The following is a 15,017-nucleotide window of genomic DNA, read 5'->3' on the forward strand; positions in this document are numbered from 1 at the left end:
ACAATCAAAGCAATGAAACAAAACGATACCCTGGTATTACAAATAGTTTTGGGATTGTCTATTACGCATGAGGATTGGTATACTTTCCTGCTAACGGGAACTTTTAAAATATACATGTACGCTCTAATTTCCTAACTACAAGTTTGGTGAATGCCAAATTGAAACTTCTGGTGTCATGCCTCAACAGCACAGGTTCACTTTAATGCTGTGTTGAGAGAACAAAAAATACATGAAAAATTTGGACATCGCGCAATAACAGACGTCAATACAAAACGACAACGAACGAAATGTTTCTATTCGTCAATGAAATGGAAAAACGAAAGAATGAAATGACTGGAATTTGAGGGAAAACCTCTGATCCTGTGCATACTCACATGCAGCTTTTCATAATAAAGACCATTACTATAACATATTATTAATCAAAGGAATAACATTTTCGGGAAGTACATTGTAATTCCAACATATATTTATGAAAAATTTACGTTTGAACACTAATGACCGTGAATTACAGTGCAATTTTGAATAAATGCATTCCGAATGCATACAGAAATTCACACTTACTCTCTCGTAATAGAACTCGATATAAAAGTCCACGCAGACTATCCTGCTTGTAGTAACAAATCATTCGGCCCAAAACTAGTTTCCTTTATAACGTACCAGTTCAACATAAGCGAGCTATATTTTTCATTCATTGGGTTTATAAGGAGACTAGAGTCCCCTTTGTGAAATGACAAAAGCCTGGGGAGGTCCATTGGGGGATCCTCTTTGGGGATTCCCCAGCCATTACATTTCAAATCCTCCTCTGATAACACGCCCTTGCATTCAGCTGCTAAACACACAAAACACGTTTAGCCAAGTCACACGAATACCAGATAGTTGCCAGCCATAAGAATGCTAACATTACAGTAGGCAAATTTGCTGAGGAAGTGCCTTCTGCACTTAGCACATTTTTGTACACAGCACATGCTAGAAATTAACTCCTAGGCCCAATAACACTTAAATATAACCCTGGCTGCTGCACATAAAATTTAGTTGTCTTATTGAAAATAACAATGTAGTAACGTTCCACAGTTCTAAATGCAGTTCAAATAATGTAGTTTGTACCATGCATTCACTAACCTTACGTTTTTCCAGATGAAAAGTTTAATTCCTAATGAAAACCATTACATCCACACATAATCTTCTGATAAGCTGTATTTTCTCGTCCATTGTTTACGTGTAAACACAAATCAATGTATGTCTTGACTGTGCCTAAGAATGCACTTTGCCGGAACCTGACGAATGTGAACTTGAAGTTTTACATTTTGAACCAAACAGGGTCACAAAGCTAAAAGTGGCAATTCTACCGAGCATGTGTGCAACTACATAGATGTGCTTCATTGGAACGAATTCACACAATGGTCACAATGTGACCAGCATGTACATGTAATAAACGTGAAGGGCGTACAATCCCGCTCTCGATTGCAAGTGCAGAGCAATTGAGAAAAACTTTAAGATGAAATATCAACAGGTTCAAACACTGAATGAAACAGACCCTGGCCAACAATAAAAATAGTAAAGACAAGTTCTCTCTTTGACCACATGCAGTGAAGAAGTGATTCAATTTTATGCACAAGTCACAAGACCAGAAATGAGACCAAACATAAGACCGGTCACAAGACCAGTCACAAGACCAGGCAAAAGACCAGTCACAAGACCAGTCACAAGACCAGACAAAAGACCAGTCACAAGGCCAGTCACAAGACCACACATAAGACCAGTCACAAGACCAGACATAAGACCAGTCACAAGACCAGTCACAAGACCAGAAACAAGACCAGTCGCAAGACCAGTCACAAGACCAGACATAACACCAGTCACAAGACAAAACGTAAGACCAGACACAAGACCAGTCACAAGTTAAAGGGTAACAACCACAAAGCAATGTTTGTGTTGCAGTTCATTTGAATAACTCGTGCCTTAAATGAAGACTGAAGTGTGTTGATCTCATGATGGTTTTATAAAGGGGTCTTGTATGTGATGGTCTTCAAAGATTTACTAGTTTGGCTCCTGGTAAAAATCCTGCTCATGAACATGTGCATGTTGGTTATCTGCATTCCACGTGTTCATCCAGTATGGCACAAGAATTTCAAATGCCCCGTATGCACTTCACAAGTGCCCTATACTGACAGCCACTGTTGCTATGCACCTGATTCCCCCGCAACATGAAGACACTCACTCTGCTCACTGCTGCCCTCATAGGGCCGATTAATTCAGTAACATTTTTCTTGAGCGGTCACTGGATAGAGTTTTGTTTGAACAGTAATGCAGGTCAACACTACCATGTGCACATGACATGTGCACCTAGAATGCAGATAGGAAATTCCTTCAGGCAATGTAGAATGCTTCGCCACATCTGTACTTCCTCCAATAAACTTGAGCCATCTGCAGAGAGGTTGTGGGTAATTTAACAACGGGACAAAAAGTAAAAAAGAACAGGTACTGAGTATCTCACACTCACTACAACATTCTTACCCCACATCTCTAAAATGGATGTGTATAAATGTCATGGTTAATTATTCATCTGTACATGTGCTGTCTTACATTGTCATCTTTTACAGTTCATATGCAGATATACAGGCATCTCCTTTTAAATTAATTAAAATACCTGGCAAGCTTGAAGGGACACATGAAAAAAAGGAATAGACTTTGACTACATAAAAGCTATATACAGTATCTATAAACATAAGCCAAACGCTGGGGAGGGGGGGGTCTGCTTTGCAGTGTCATCAATGAGAACCAGCGACATCGTACACTCCAAGATCAAGGTGCTTAAGACACATTTTGATGTGTCAGGCATTGAATGACATGGGAAAGGAATCAGGTAAAGCAGAGTTCAATGATTTCTTACAAATGAGGATTTAGAATTCGGAATTCAGATCCAAATCCAGGATCTCAACAGCAAGGCCTTACACTTTTGGACAAAAGAGGGCGCTATAATGATGCAACTGGGAAAACAAACAGATGTACATGTAAATGTAAGGTTACAGAAGTAAGATGAGATGTTGACACTGAGCAACTAGTCTTTAATATTCTTTAAACCTACACCCTTACAACACCCTCACTTGACTCAAAAGCAAGACCTATTCTTACGTGACATGGCTCAAGCGCATTATTGCAGTAGGTATACATGTACATGAATACAACACATCATGCCTTTATGCAATCAATTCACCAGATGAGATCTGTGATTTAAGCACACAATGACTGTTACTAGGATACGGTGAGTACTGATCGATGCATTGAGGAAGCAGCTGTGATGACATGGCTGGTGGTTCTTGGCAGGTGATGGGAATCTACTATCACTGGGCTGTGTGAGGAAAGAGCAAAGGTAACATTTAGAAACTCAGTCAAATCTGCCTCCTCAGTGGTCAACATGGCAAAGGAATTACAAGCCAAGTCCTATGTACTTGGCATTGCCCATCAATAATGCGATTTCTATGGGCATGTGCTATGCCTTGCCAGACATGTAGTTAGCATAGTTGTGGCATTTGAATGCTTGAGGGCCCCACACACCCTAAACCTCCACGGACTAGTTGGAGCTGGTTTGTGTGTACAAAGACGATAGAAATTACTCAAGCACGGAACACGTTAAGACATCATTTGGTAGTGAATGGAGTATTTCTTGAGATGTAATAATTGTCTGTTATGCCAGGAAATCCCTAAAGTGTCTGTTAGCATGCCCTCCAGTGTGAAGTGGTTTAAATGGCATTCACCTTACATATGCTGAGGTTTCAATCCCTGACACACTGACACTTTCTCCACTGCTGGCCTTATTCCGAGTTGTCTGTATCTGTGATGGCTGCTTGCTGACATCTGACGAGGATTTGCATGATGAAACTCCCCTCTCTCTGATCTGCTGATGATTGCTGATGACAAATTGACCAAGATTGCTGCAGATACCTGCTGAGACTGAACAAGGTGGAACAGAAACACTGACTGCAAACGGATAGAAGTCATGAAACTTGGCTCAGACACGGCCCTCTTGCTGTGCTAGTGAGTGGCGCCTCTCAGGTGTGATTCACCCAGCAAGCACTATTTGTGGTGTGTCTTAGGTATCCAACACTAACTTGTCTCACCCTCATATAAGGGACATGGCATCCATTTTTCAATATCAGCATCATGGAGTTTTTAACAAACATCATGTACATCTTTTAACACCAATTTTGTATTATTCTCTCATTTCTTGATTTGAAAGTGGCAGAAATAAAGACAAGTGACTGACTGTGCACAAAAAGTGGCCTTCACAAATGACAGATTAAAGTCATTGAGAATGATGAATTATCAAACGCTTTGCTTCTACGTTCTATCCTCAATCAGTTAAATAGCTCTCGTCAAGAAATTCAGGGTCATTGTTTTAGTGCTGAAGGACCTCGTTCCTTCAGAAAATCTTAGAAATCCTTCACGGTGTGGTTACTACAGAAAAGTCTACGTGGAGAGCATATCAAAAGAGGAGAGGGAGCTTGCCATGGATCAGTCAGTCTATCCAAAATACTGATAGGGGCAGGAATGTGTCCCTACCCGGAATGTTAATGGTTTCATTAAGGGGTAGCAGAGAGCAACGAGATGACAAGGTTTGGGGCAAGTTGGATTGCTGAAGACAGAGGTAAATCAAAGTAGTACCTTGACATGAACGATCCCTGTCTGACAAAGTCAGGTGTAGAATACTGGATTTGGGGGCCTTGCGCTTGCGGCTTCCAGCTAATTGATCCCGCCTTGAACTACAGAAGCCTGACGATTGCTCTGGTAAAAATGAAGTATACGGTAGTTTTAAACACAAGTAAATAGACTCACATAGTGCCTTGTCAATGTACTCCTTGAAATGCATACTTATAATATTTATGTCATATTAGAAAATCTGTGTAGTTACAGCTGTTTGAATATCAAAAAGTGCCCAAACAAATTTCAACATGTCATTGGTTAATGCAAGATTTGTTTTTCACTGCTGATTAAGATATTTTGAAAGTTCCCTTTTTAATTGGAAATGCCCCATAGGGTGCCTGACAGCTGAGGGCGCTGTTGTAGTGGTGCCACATTTCAGCACACCATGTGTAGATTAACGGCTTTGTGCATAAATTACATGTATAAGGAAGCTAAACTAACATTTTTGAAACAGTTCAAGTGTACTGAAAGTTCACTCAGTGACTGATGCTCTTGTTCTAAACACAAAGGTTTCACATCCGAGTGTTAACCACGTAAGAATAAATATTAGCACTAAATGAGCTTTTGTATCAAATTAGTTTTAAGGCAGGGGGAATTAGCCCATACAAATGCAACCAGTAAGTCGGAAATCTTAAGCAAGAGACCTGGGACACCTTGTCTGGTGTCTGACTGAAGGTGGTTTAGGTGAAGTGGCATGTCCAGTTTTTTGTGCATGTTGCAAGCTTACATGTTGATTCAATATTTGTGTTAAAAGGGTCCCAGTGATGAACTTTTTGTGCAAATTTATAACCTTAACCACTACCAGCCGGGGACTCCGAAATTGGAGCCGTATGGTTTATATGTGTGGCCGGGGTCTCCGAACTCGGACAAAGGAAACAGGGCCCTGTAACAAATGACCGTACTCCGAACAAAAGACCAGGCTGCTGGGCATTACCGGCATTTTTCACTCTCAAAAGTGGTGATAATCCAGTGTTATTTTGAAACCGTATACCAGGGTTTGGGGTATTGAGAGCAAACGGATTACCACCGGGGACAAAAGCTCCCCACCACCGCAGCGATGAGTCACACAGCACCGCTGCATGCTAATCTGGCCCCTATTGAAAAGAGGTCAGCAGTGCACTGAGCCAGGTTCGTGAACAAAAGACAGTTGTATAACACCGCACAGTCTGGGCTCTGTTTACAAGGCTGCAGGCCTGGCTGAAATATTCGGGCGTCAATGAAGGTCACCTGTCAACTTAGAGTAGTGCCTGAAGATTACTCTGTGTGGCTATAAACGACTGTTAAATGGAATGATGAATTGATGAAGGATTTTGAAAACGGAAAAAATGATAGTCATGCCGGCCCAGCATCCTCAACATTGAAAAATGCCCCAGCACGAAGTGGTTAACCACTTCCTGTTGGGGCAGTTATCAATGTTGATGACGCTGGGCAGGGATATTTATCATTTTTTTCTGTTTTTCAAATTCTTTAAAAAGTTCCTATCTTCATTTACTAGACACTTACAAACATATGAAGGTCTGTTTGGTGGCCCCTCTAGCCTGACAGACACAATCTATTGATGCCTGAGTATTTCAGCCAGGCCTGCAGCCTTGTAAAAAGAGCCCAGATTGTGCGGTGTTATATAACTTTCTTTTGTTCATGAACCTGGCTCAGTGTGCTGCTGACCTCTTTTCAATAGGGGCCAGATTAGCGTGCAGCGGTGCTGTGTGGCTCATCGTTGCGGTGGTGGTGGAGCGCTTTTGTTCCCTGTGGAAATCCGCTCGCTCTAAATGCCCCAAACTGTGGTATACTGTTTCAAAACAAGGCTGGATTATCTCCAATTTAAGAGTGAAAAAATGTTGGTAATTCCCAGCAGCCTGGTCTTTTGTTCCGAGTACGGTCTTTTGTTACAAGGCCCTGTTCCCTTTGTCCTAGTTCGGAGACCCCGGCCACGCATATAAAGCATACGTGTCCAGATCCGCATTTGCCAACCTGTTGAGTTTAAGAGTTATCTGTCTTGAGCAGAAATATCCTTTCAATGGTTGAAAAAAGCCATGTTGGTGGGCCATGTTCATTTTGTTAGTAGCCACATGACTGTCATGTGTATTTCATAGTACATGTATGTGTAGTTTGTGAACCAGCGACATGCAGTTCCCATCAAAGGAGCCTGCAATGCTATGAAAATTTATGCCCTCTCTTGGTCCAGCGAGGGGCTCATTGAACGGTGCAAAACATTTCAAAATTGTCACTGATATCCAAACACAAAACTACCTTTGAAAATAAAGAATGTTTGAAGGATACACTCATTTGTTTACTTTTGAAAAAATCTCTGTCAAAGGTTTTGGGGGTACTGGGACCAGAAAAAACATGTACTTGTACATGTAGGTGGCCGCAATCTTCATTTCCGTGCGGGGAATATGAAACATTTTACACCTAAAACTACATGTAAGTACATTGGTCTATTGCATATGATTTAAAAATTTTGTTCTTCCAACAGTGCATTTAGCGCCAATCACAGGATGAAGTGATAAATAAGAAAATGATGAAGAGATGTTCAGTTTTAGGGTGGGAGGAAATCCCCAAATGAATATTCCAGGGAAACCCATTGAGTCAGGAAGGGACTGAAATGCTGACCTAGGTGGGATTCAAACCCAGACCAGAGGTGGAAGATGAAAAAAGAACCACTACACCAACCTTGCTAGACAAGTTGTCCTCGGGACCAACAAGGCTCTTTGTGAAAAAGCCAATTTCCAAATTGTAAAAGAGATATATAGAGACCCCTACGGGGCTAACTGTATGGAAGCATATCCCGAGTGCATCAACAGTGACCATTAGAAATGGTGCGAATGTGGGCTACATATGTGGCTCAGGAAACCTGGGTGGTTATATCAACGATTCTGCAGTTATTCAAAAAGCTATATCTGTATCGGGATGAAATAACCATACGAAGTTGACTTGACTCAAGCCTGGATCTCTGTGATGTCTGCGTTTATGCTTTGGATGGGGGGCTGTGCAGCTACCTTTATTTCCTTGGCGCCCTCTTGTGTCCATTTATTACTATGAGTTGAGAAATCCTGACTTGACGAACCTGCCAACCGTTTGTACAGAGTGATTCACCTCATCTATCCAAACAGGTAACAGCCAATCAAATTGCCGGACTTGTTATTACATCGTTCATACCTGCATTATACTGAACAAGTCTACAAGTCTTACTACTCTGATTGGTCAAAATTCTGTACACATTATGGAAGATTATGTCATTCATTTGCAACTATAAATAACTACATATGATTGATGGGGGTCTGATTGGCTTATCCGTCAAGTCAGACTCAATGACTGCAGCTGGTGACACACGTTGTACATGTACAAATGTTGGTGCTTTGACATTAACACTGAATATCACGGAAAGGCGAGCGGCTGAGCGTGATGACCTTGTACTGTGTACAGTGAAGGGATGGCTGGTTGGGAATAACAACACAAGTCTGACTTGAGTCAAGTCTACAACATGAAGCTGTGATTTAACCACCCAATTTATCTTGGCAGCATAAGTATCCCATCTGCATACTATTTCTAATGGTTCCTACCTACCTTTGGATGCACGTCTGGGGGAAGATTTGCCTTCTTTCTTGATGAATGTGGCATTCTTGTAGAGACAGGTGGATTTCTTGAGACGATGGCATTTTCCCTTAGGTTTGAACTGATCAGGTGAGTATTGGGGAAGGCAAGCAAGGCGAGCCTCCACATCAATCTCACCATAGTCACTGCAATTCAAAAAGACCACGGTTAGAAATATCTTTCTTTTCCTTTTGGGGGGAAGAAAGTGAAATTTAACAGAAACTCAACTTTTGAAATGCTTCAACACAAAATTTACAATGTAGACGGAATGAGAGGGCAATGTTAAGAAAACCATGTTCAGTATAAGAACTGCCTTTGTTTATATCTGGACCTCACTATGCTGCCATAATCACAATGGCTCTTTTTTGATGTATTACATACAAGGGTAGCACCAGAAAGAGACACTCACTAATCCAGTGAGTTGGGCAGTGAGCCACAGCCACTGACGGTTCTCTTGCGGATCTTTCTTCGGCTACCACGCCTCGGTTTGTCAGGGTTGGGCTCAAAGACGACATCATCGCCATCACTTAGGCTGCTTCCGTCTGGCTGCTTCCATGACTTCTTGCAATTGAATGGCCGCTCCGGTCTCTGCAGGGACTCCAACATGCCTACATATGAAAAAAGATCTTTCACTTTGTGCATTTGATACACATCACCATCCTGAGGCAGAGTTCAACATTCTTTGTTAAAAGATGTACTTTGTGTCGGGGAAATTTTAATTTGTAATAACAGGTTTTGCTCTTACATCGACGGATATTAATTGCACTGTACGCTTGGTGTTTGTTCAAAAGCTTGTGAAAAAAAGTGAAAACCTGTTATTAAAAACACAACATCTCCCTGACGCAATATACATCTTGTAATAATCTGACCTGGACTGGCCAGTTGACTGATGTCAACCCATGACCTCCTGCTTACTTGTGTATCTGCACAGGTCATGGGCTTAAGTTCCACCCTAGTAAGCTAGTAAATTTTTTTGGCAAGCTCTCAGACAAACACCGAGTATACAGTGTAAGGGCAAAATGTTATTAAAAATATTCTTGATGTGGAAACTTTCAAGGTGTATCATCACACCCCATGCTCAACAATAGTGGCTAGGGTCTACCTTCCTCTATCCTATAGTATTCTGTAAACTTTTTGAAGGATCTGGGGAGAGGGAGGGTTGTAATTGACGGTGGCTGTGGTTTAAAACACATCCCACTTTTTTATTAACAAGTTTAAGAAAAATGCATTGTTTAAATGCTTGACGATTGCAGCAATTATCTCTAGAATCCCTCTTATGCTGATATGTTTGACACTTTGCTTTGATCGTCAAGGCCAAGGCCTGGGTTTTGGCCCTCTAGCCTCAAGACCAAGGCCTGGGCCCTTCAGCCTCAAGGCCAAGGCCTGGGCTTTGGCCCTCTAGCCTCAAGACCAAGGCCTGGGTTTTGGCCCTCTAGCCTCAAGGCCAAGGCCTGGGTTTTGGCCCTCTAGCCTCAAGGCCAAGGCCTGGGTTTTGGCCCTCTAGCCTCAAGGCTAAGGCCAAGGCTTAATCCTAAAGACAAAAGCCCTCTGGTACAGCATTACAACTCGCATATAGCATGTCACATCATAACAAATTGCTCGTAGCAAAAGACACATGGTCCATCATGGTAACACAATGTCAAAGTGCACAAATGTAGGGTGTTTTCCCTCCCCAGTGGTAAAACACGAATCAGGTACTGCAGACAGCTGAAAGCTGAACTTTAGTAGTATATCTGCAGACCAACAAACTTCCAAATTTACCTAGAAAATGTAAACAATGATGGGTCCTGAAGAGCAATGCCCTAAAAGAGCATGAAATTGAATGCTCAAGGTCAAGACACAAGCTTTTGCAAATAAAAAAAGGCTGAGGCCAAGGCTTTAACACCTAGTCTTAAGGCCAAGGCTGTGAATCAAGGCACTAAACATACATCACTAGTAGTTGACCCAAGGCTTACATGTACCTTCCATGACAAATTCTCTGTAGAGGCGTCCCTTGCAGGATCTTGAAGAAGTCCTTCTTATGCCTTGTTCTTCCATCCAGTCCCCTCCATCACTGCTTGATGGCAAGTCTAATACATCATCACAATGATCTTCGTCAGTGCTACATGGCACTGTGGACCCAAGGGTACTGAACTTATCAGATTGCTGGCAAGAACTGTACCACGGTTCCACTTCCACATTCTTTGTTAATCTTGGTGGGTTCTCACTCCCATTAGTGACAGGTGTGTCCTTAGCAGGTGACTGTATCCAGTCATTATCTGTTGTTTCCCCTGTGCAAAATACATTCATTTTCTGCTCATGACTGATGGGATCTGTAGCACATGATGTAGCTCTGTTTGGTGGATGAACTGTCTGGTTCTCTCCACCAAATGTTTCCAGTTTGCCACCTGTTACTTTCTTGCAGCTTGTCTCATCAATCAATGTAAAGTTGGCATTGTAGTCATTCTTGTAGAGAGGTGGAGGTTCATCATGGGAGGTTGGTTGTGTGGGCTTGCACTCAAGGTCAAGTTGATCTGAGCACATCTGTAATTGGAAACAATACATAGGTCTGCACACTCTGGTACCAGCAATGGAATGTGTGCATTAATACCGAGCAACAACGCCCTGTTAAGGCTAATATACAACAGTCAACATCATAATCCTAACAAATTATCAATGGTTGAATTCAACAGGTTGGCTGATATGACGGACCTTGTTGAGAACTGCTGTAACTTTTAATCTCAATCAAAAAAATTTTAACTTAAGATGTTCCATTTAAATGTAGACATTTTAACAGTCAGTTGTTTGACTATGGCTGAAGGACAGATTAGTTCAACATATATGATGCTTCTTCAAGAGGGTTACAACTTTTATCATGCACATTCCGTGGAAACTTGGACCAAGTTTTAAGGACGGAGTGCAACAGTATTGCTTGGGCATTGGGAGGCACAATCTGTATGACTCACCTCGGCAAACTCAAAGAGCTTGGACTTGGGGGACTGAGGTGATGGAGATGTCTTGGCTTCTGGCTGACTCACAGGGGTTGATTTACTCATTGTCTGCTCACCAGCGAGTAGTAATAAACTCAATCCTCCCATATCACATGGATCTGCATGCATGTGGGAGGATAAACCAGTCACTGTCAACACTATGCATGATTATATTGGCCTACAAGTTATTCATTTAAACCCTTCAAGCAAGTAGGCCCCTCATTGTGGACATCCCACTTTTAAAGAAACAGTTGGCCATGTTGAACGTTCGATAGTTTGGGTTGAGGAAGTTTTGTTTGTTCTCTTGCTCCTTCATGAAGAAAGCCTTAATAATTTGCAGTAAGTTGGTAGTGATACCACTGAACACAAGAATATGCAACCGAATATTCAGGCAACTGATTGATCTATCAGTTATCGAATACAGGTACATGTAAGTACCATATAATAGCAGGCCTTGAGCATCTGGTGATCACACCATGAATTCTTATTCACCAGGATTCCCAGCATCTTTTATCAGCCAATGTAATTTCCCACAGAGATTGCGTAACCATGAAAGTGCCAGAACCCCAGCGGCCAGAAATTACTTTTGCTTGACTGAACAGCAAGTGCGGCATGCTTATAAATTTCTAATCATATGTTGAGTTGCATAAAGTTCATAATCAAAGTGTATTAATTCTTTGAAGGCTATAAAACCATGTTTTCCAATATGCTCACTGGACATGTGATCTCTATTGCAGATTTTCCTGGTCACACCTTTGAACCACTGTTACATTTAATGCTAACCCCCTTGGGTGTATGTAAGATCACACTGAAATCGGAGGATTTGGAACTGTTGGGGATGTTATGTATACTTGTAGGTGGGTCATTCCATGACGTTAGGGCACAAATTGTGACAGTGTCAGTTGGTACAAGGGCAACTTGTACCACCTGTCATGACCTGTAGAGGGGGTCATTTACTCTGTAAAAAAATACACACCTCTGTATTCAGCCTTCTAAGATGTATAACAATGTCAATTTGGACTCCACCTGCAGGGAAATAGCTGTTCATTTTTACGGACCCCACATAACAATGGACACTGTCACAAATTGTGCCCCAACCTCATGGAATGACCTAGGTTAACAATGGCCTAGGAATGGATGTATATGTTGTTTACATAACAGCCAGTGCACAGCATACTCCATAATGAGACACACCAGCAAAGTTTTATTTGCAGTGAACTGTCGGTACACTAGAGTTGATTGGTCAGTTGTCAAAACAAGTGTATAACTTTTGTCCAGTTTCCTACCAGCAAGTTTTCCCGGCGGAAATCTGACTTGAAGATGACGGAGCTTTGTGCTGTGACCAGCTGTCTGGCGACCAGACTCCACTGCCTGGCTTGTGCACGTGCTTGCTTGGTGAGCGGTTCCGCGTTCGCATTGTAGGGCTGCTACCTTTGGCATTCTGCTTACTGGAGCCACACCATTTATAATTAGGATGTGCCTTCATGAATGCCAGCTTGCACTGTATTCAGTAAAAAGTGAAGGTACAGGGTGAAATACTAACTGAGAAACATTGTGGCTTCCACAACCTCAGTCACCTAGATTAACTGAATTATTACACGTGTATAACATTGAGATGCTTCCTTAATTGCATGAAAATGTTTCATATGTACATGTACTATGTAAGTTAATCAGCAAACTATCTTCAAAAAATGTGCGTAGATAATTTAACATTATTATTGAAATTAAGTTTCGTCGCAAATGGTTTTGGTTTTATGTCACCAGTTCACTGCAGAATTAATTGCAGAATTAAATGCAACTCACTGTTCCTTAATACACATATACATGTATTTGAATAAAGACTTGGATCTTTCTCAAGAAATCTGTCAAGTGTCAGAAGTTTGTCATATAGAATAGTTATAGGCGACTAAAACACTAGGATTTCATTCCAAACTTGATAAAGTTTGTCTTTGTTGTTTACTTTTATGACAAGATGATACCTGTATTATTATTTTGAACAGTGTCGGATTGCTTTGATACATTCTAAAACAACTCAAAGAGTCTTTGTCGACTTCATCAGTAACCATTCGGTCGCTCTCATGAACCACTTACAAATGGCGTTACCTCATATACATGTACTATTGTGTTGAAATGTCAAAGGTGGTTCCCATTCAGGGAAACATCCTAAAATTAAAGTTAACATTACTTCAATGAGTACATCGGATCAATTTTCAAGCTATGATTTTCAAAGTGGAGGTGGGGGGGGAATGGGGAAGGTCAAATGTCAGACCATCATTTAGCATCGTCAGACCATCAGGCACCAGCCATTGTGGTACAGTCCATCATTTAGCATTGGTGCATTAGGTTAGTCTGAGGCCAAAATAACTCATAAAAAATAAATAAATAAAGGAGGGTGCCAAAGAATGAACCTCAAGTGTTAGCTCAGTGAATACTGTATACTCAAAGAAATATACACAATATTCAAGGATTTTGATTTCGGATCAAAAGTTCATGAGTTACACTTTGAGTTCCATCAGCATTCAGCATCAGGGACAAAATCTCAAGTTCAGTCAAATGAACCTTGTGATGTAACACTGAACCAATGAATTAATTGTCAAAGAGACAAGTTAGTTTGGCCCATCTCACATTGGCGGGGGGGGGGGGATTCCACCCCCTCAAGAACTCTGCCGTGCCACACTCGATTTTTTTGCTTGAGAACAGTATGTTTGCTCTTCACAAATTTGGTGTCAAAATGACTACAAAGAGTTCCTCTAAAAAACCTCCTCTAAGGACCTGAAAAACATGCACTGTGGTGATATCGATCGGTAAAAGTTTGTGGGGGTGCATATTCTAACCCCTCCCACTTTAGGGTTAAACTAATAAGCTTATACTCCCTTGCGCACTCTTCTATTGGCAGTGATTTTCCACAACTGTACATGTATCTTTAGACAACGACTTGCCAGAAAAAAATAATTTCACAGGTAGTTTAGTCCTATAACCATCTTTGAAAAAAGTACTGTACATGCTCTTTTAAAACATAAGGATGCTTCCTTTAATTAAAGATCTGGGGTGAATTTCAGGCTTGCTGACTCCTTGTTGATGCTGACTGTGACTGCTGATATTACACAGCACAACCACAGTATACAAGGTATCCCATTGGCATGGGGATGACCAGTCGGACTTACTTCTCTAGCCAGCTGAAGGTATTTGGTTTTTTCATCCCAGTCCAAGACTGCCCACATGTCAGCCAACATCTTGGTGCAGGGATCGGTTGTCAAGCCAGGGGTGGCCATTCTTCACAATGCTGCGATGGCGCTTACAGAATAGCAAGAAGGGCATTCATTGGACGTCTTAATGTAGCGTCTGAATCGTCAGGCTTGGAGGCGGGAGTCCATATTTAAGGTGGATCTCTTCAACAAAAGTCAGGAAATACAAACCAAATGTTTAGGCCCAAGAAAGAGGAACATTTGACCCAGTCACACTTTAGATCCAAGTTGTATTAAACAAAAAGGGCTGCCCCTATCTTCAGCCTATACATGTAATATCGAAGCCTGCAAGACGAATTTCATTATTGTGAACTGTTGCCACGAGGTACATCATTCTGGCCAAACTTATCAACTTACAGTAACTAGGTGTGTACGTACAGCAATTGCATGGTGCCTAGAAACCAGAAATCAAACATCAGTTGGAACACTTTTCTACCAGAAAAGTGTACGAAAAGAGGTCAAAGTTTTCATTGGTGACGGTGAGCATGGGTGGGGACTGGCCCAAGTT

At 41.5% G+C, this 15,017-nt stretch overlaps 1 pseudogene across 1 annotated transcript; it reads right to left on the minus strand.

The window, feature by feature from the left end:
- Positions 1-16: 16 nt before the first annotated feature.
- On the minus strand, positions 17-14,634 carry LOC147795041 (uncharacterized; annotated as a pseudogene). Its single transcript, XR_015424163.1, has 10 exons — positions 14,429-14,634; positions 12,551-12,765; positions 11,514-11,623; positions 11,241-11,422; positions 10,257-10,818; positions 8,705-8,903; positions 8,269-8,441; positions 4,663-4,782; positions 3,756-3,951; positions 17-3,349 (listed from the first exon to the last, which is right to left on the minus strand). The product of XR_015424163.1 is annotated as an uncharacterized LOC147795041 (transcript).
- Between the last annotated feature and the right edge of the window lie 383 nt (positions 14,635-15,017).

Source organism: Acanthaster planci, unplaced genomic scaffold, assembly GCF_054643075.1.
Source record: "Acanthaster planci isolate LZ-2023a unplaced genomic scaffold, COTS_SCS Contig202, whole genome shotgun sequence".
NCBI classification, from domain to species: Eukaryota; Metazoa; Echinodermata; class Asteroidea; order Valvatida; family Acanthasteridae; genus Acanthaster; species Acanthaster planci.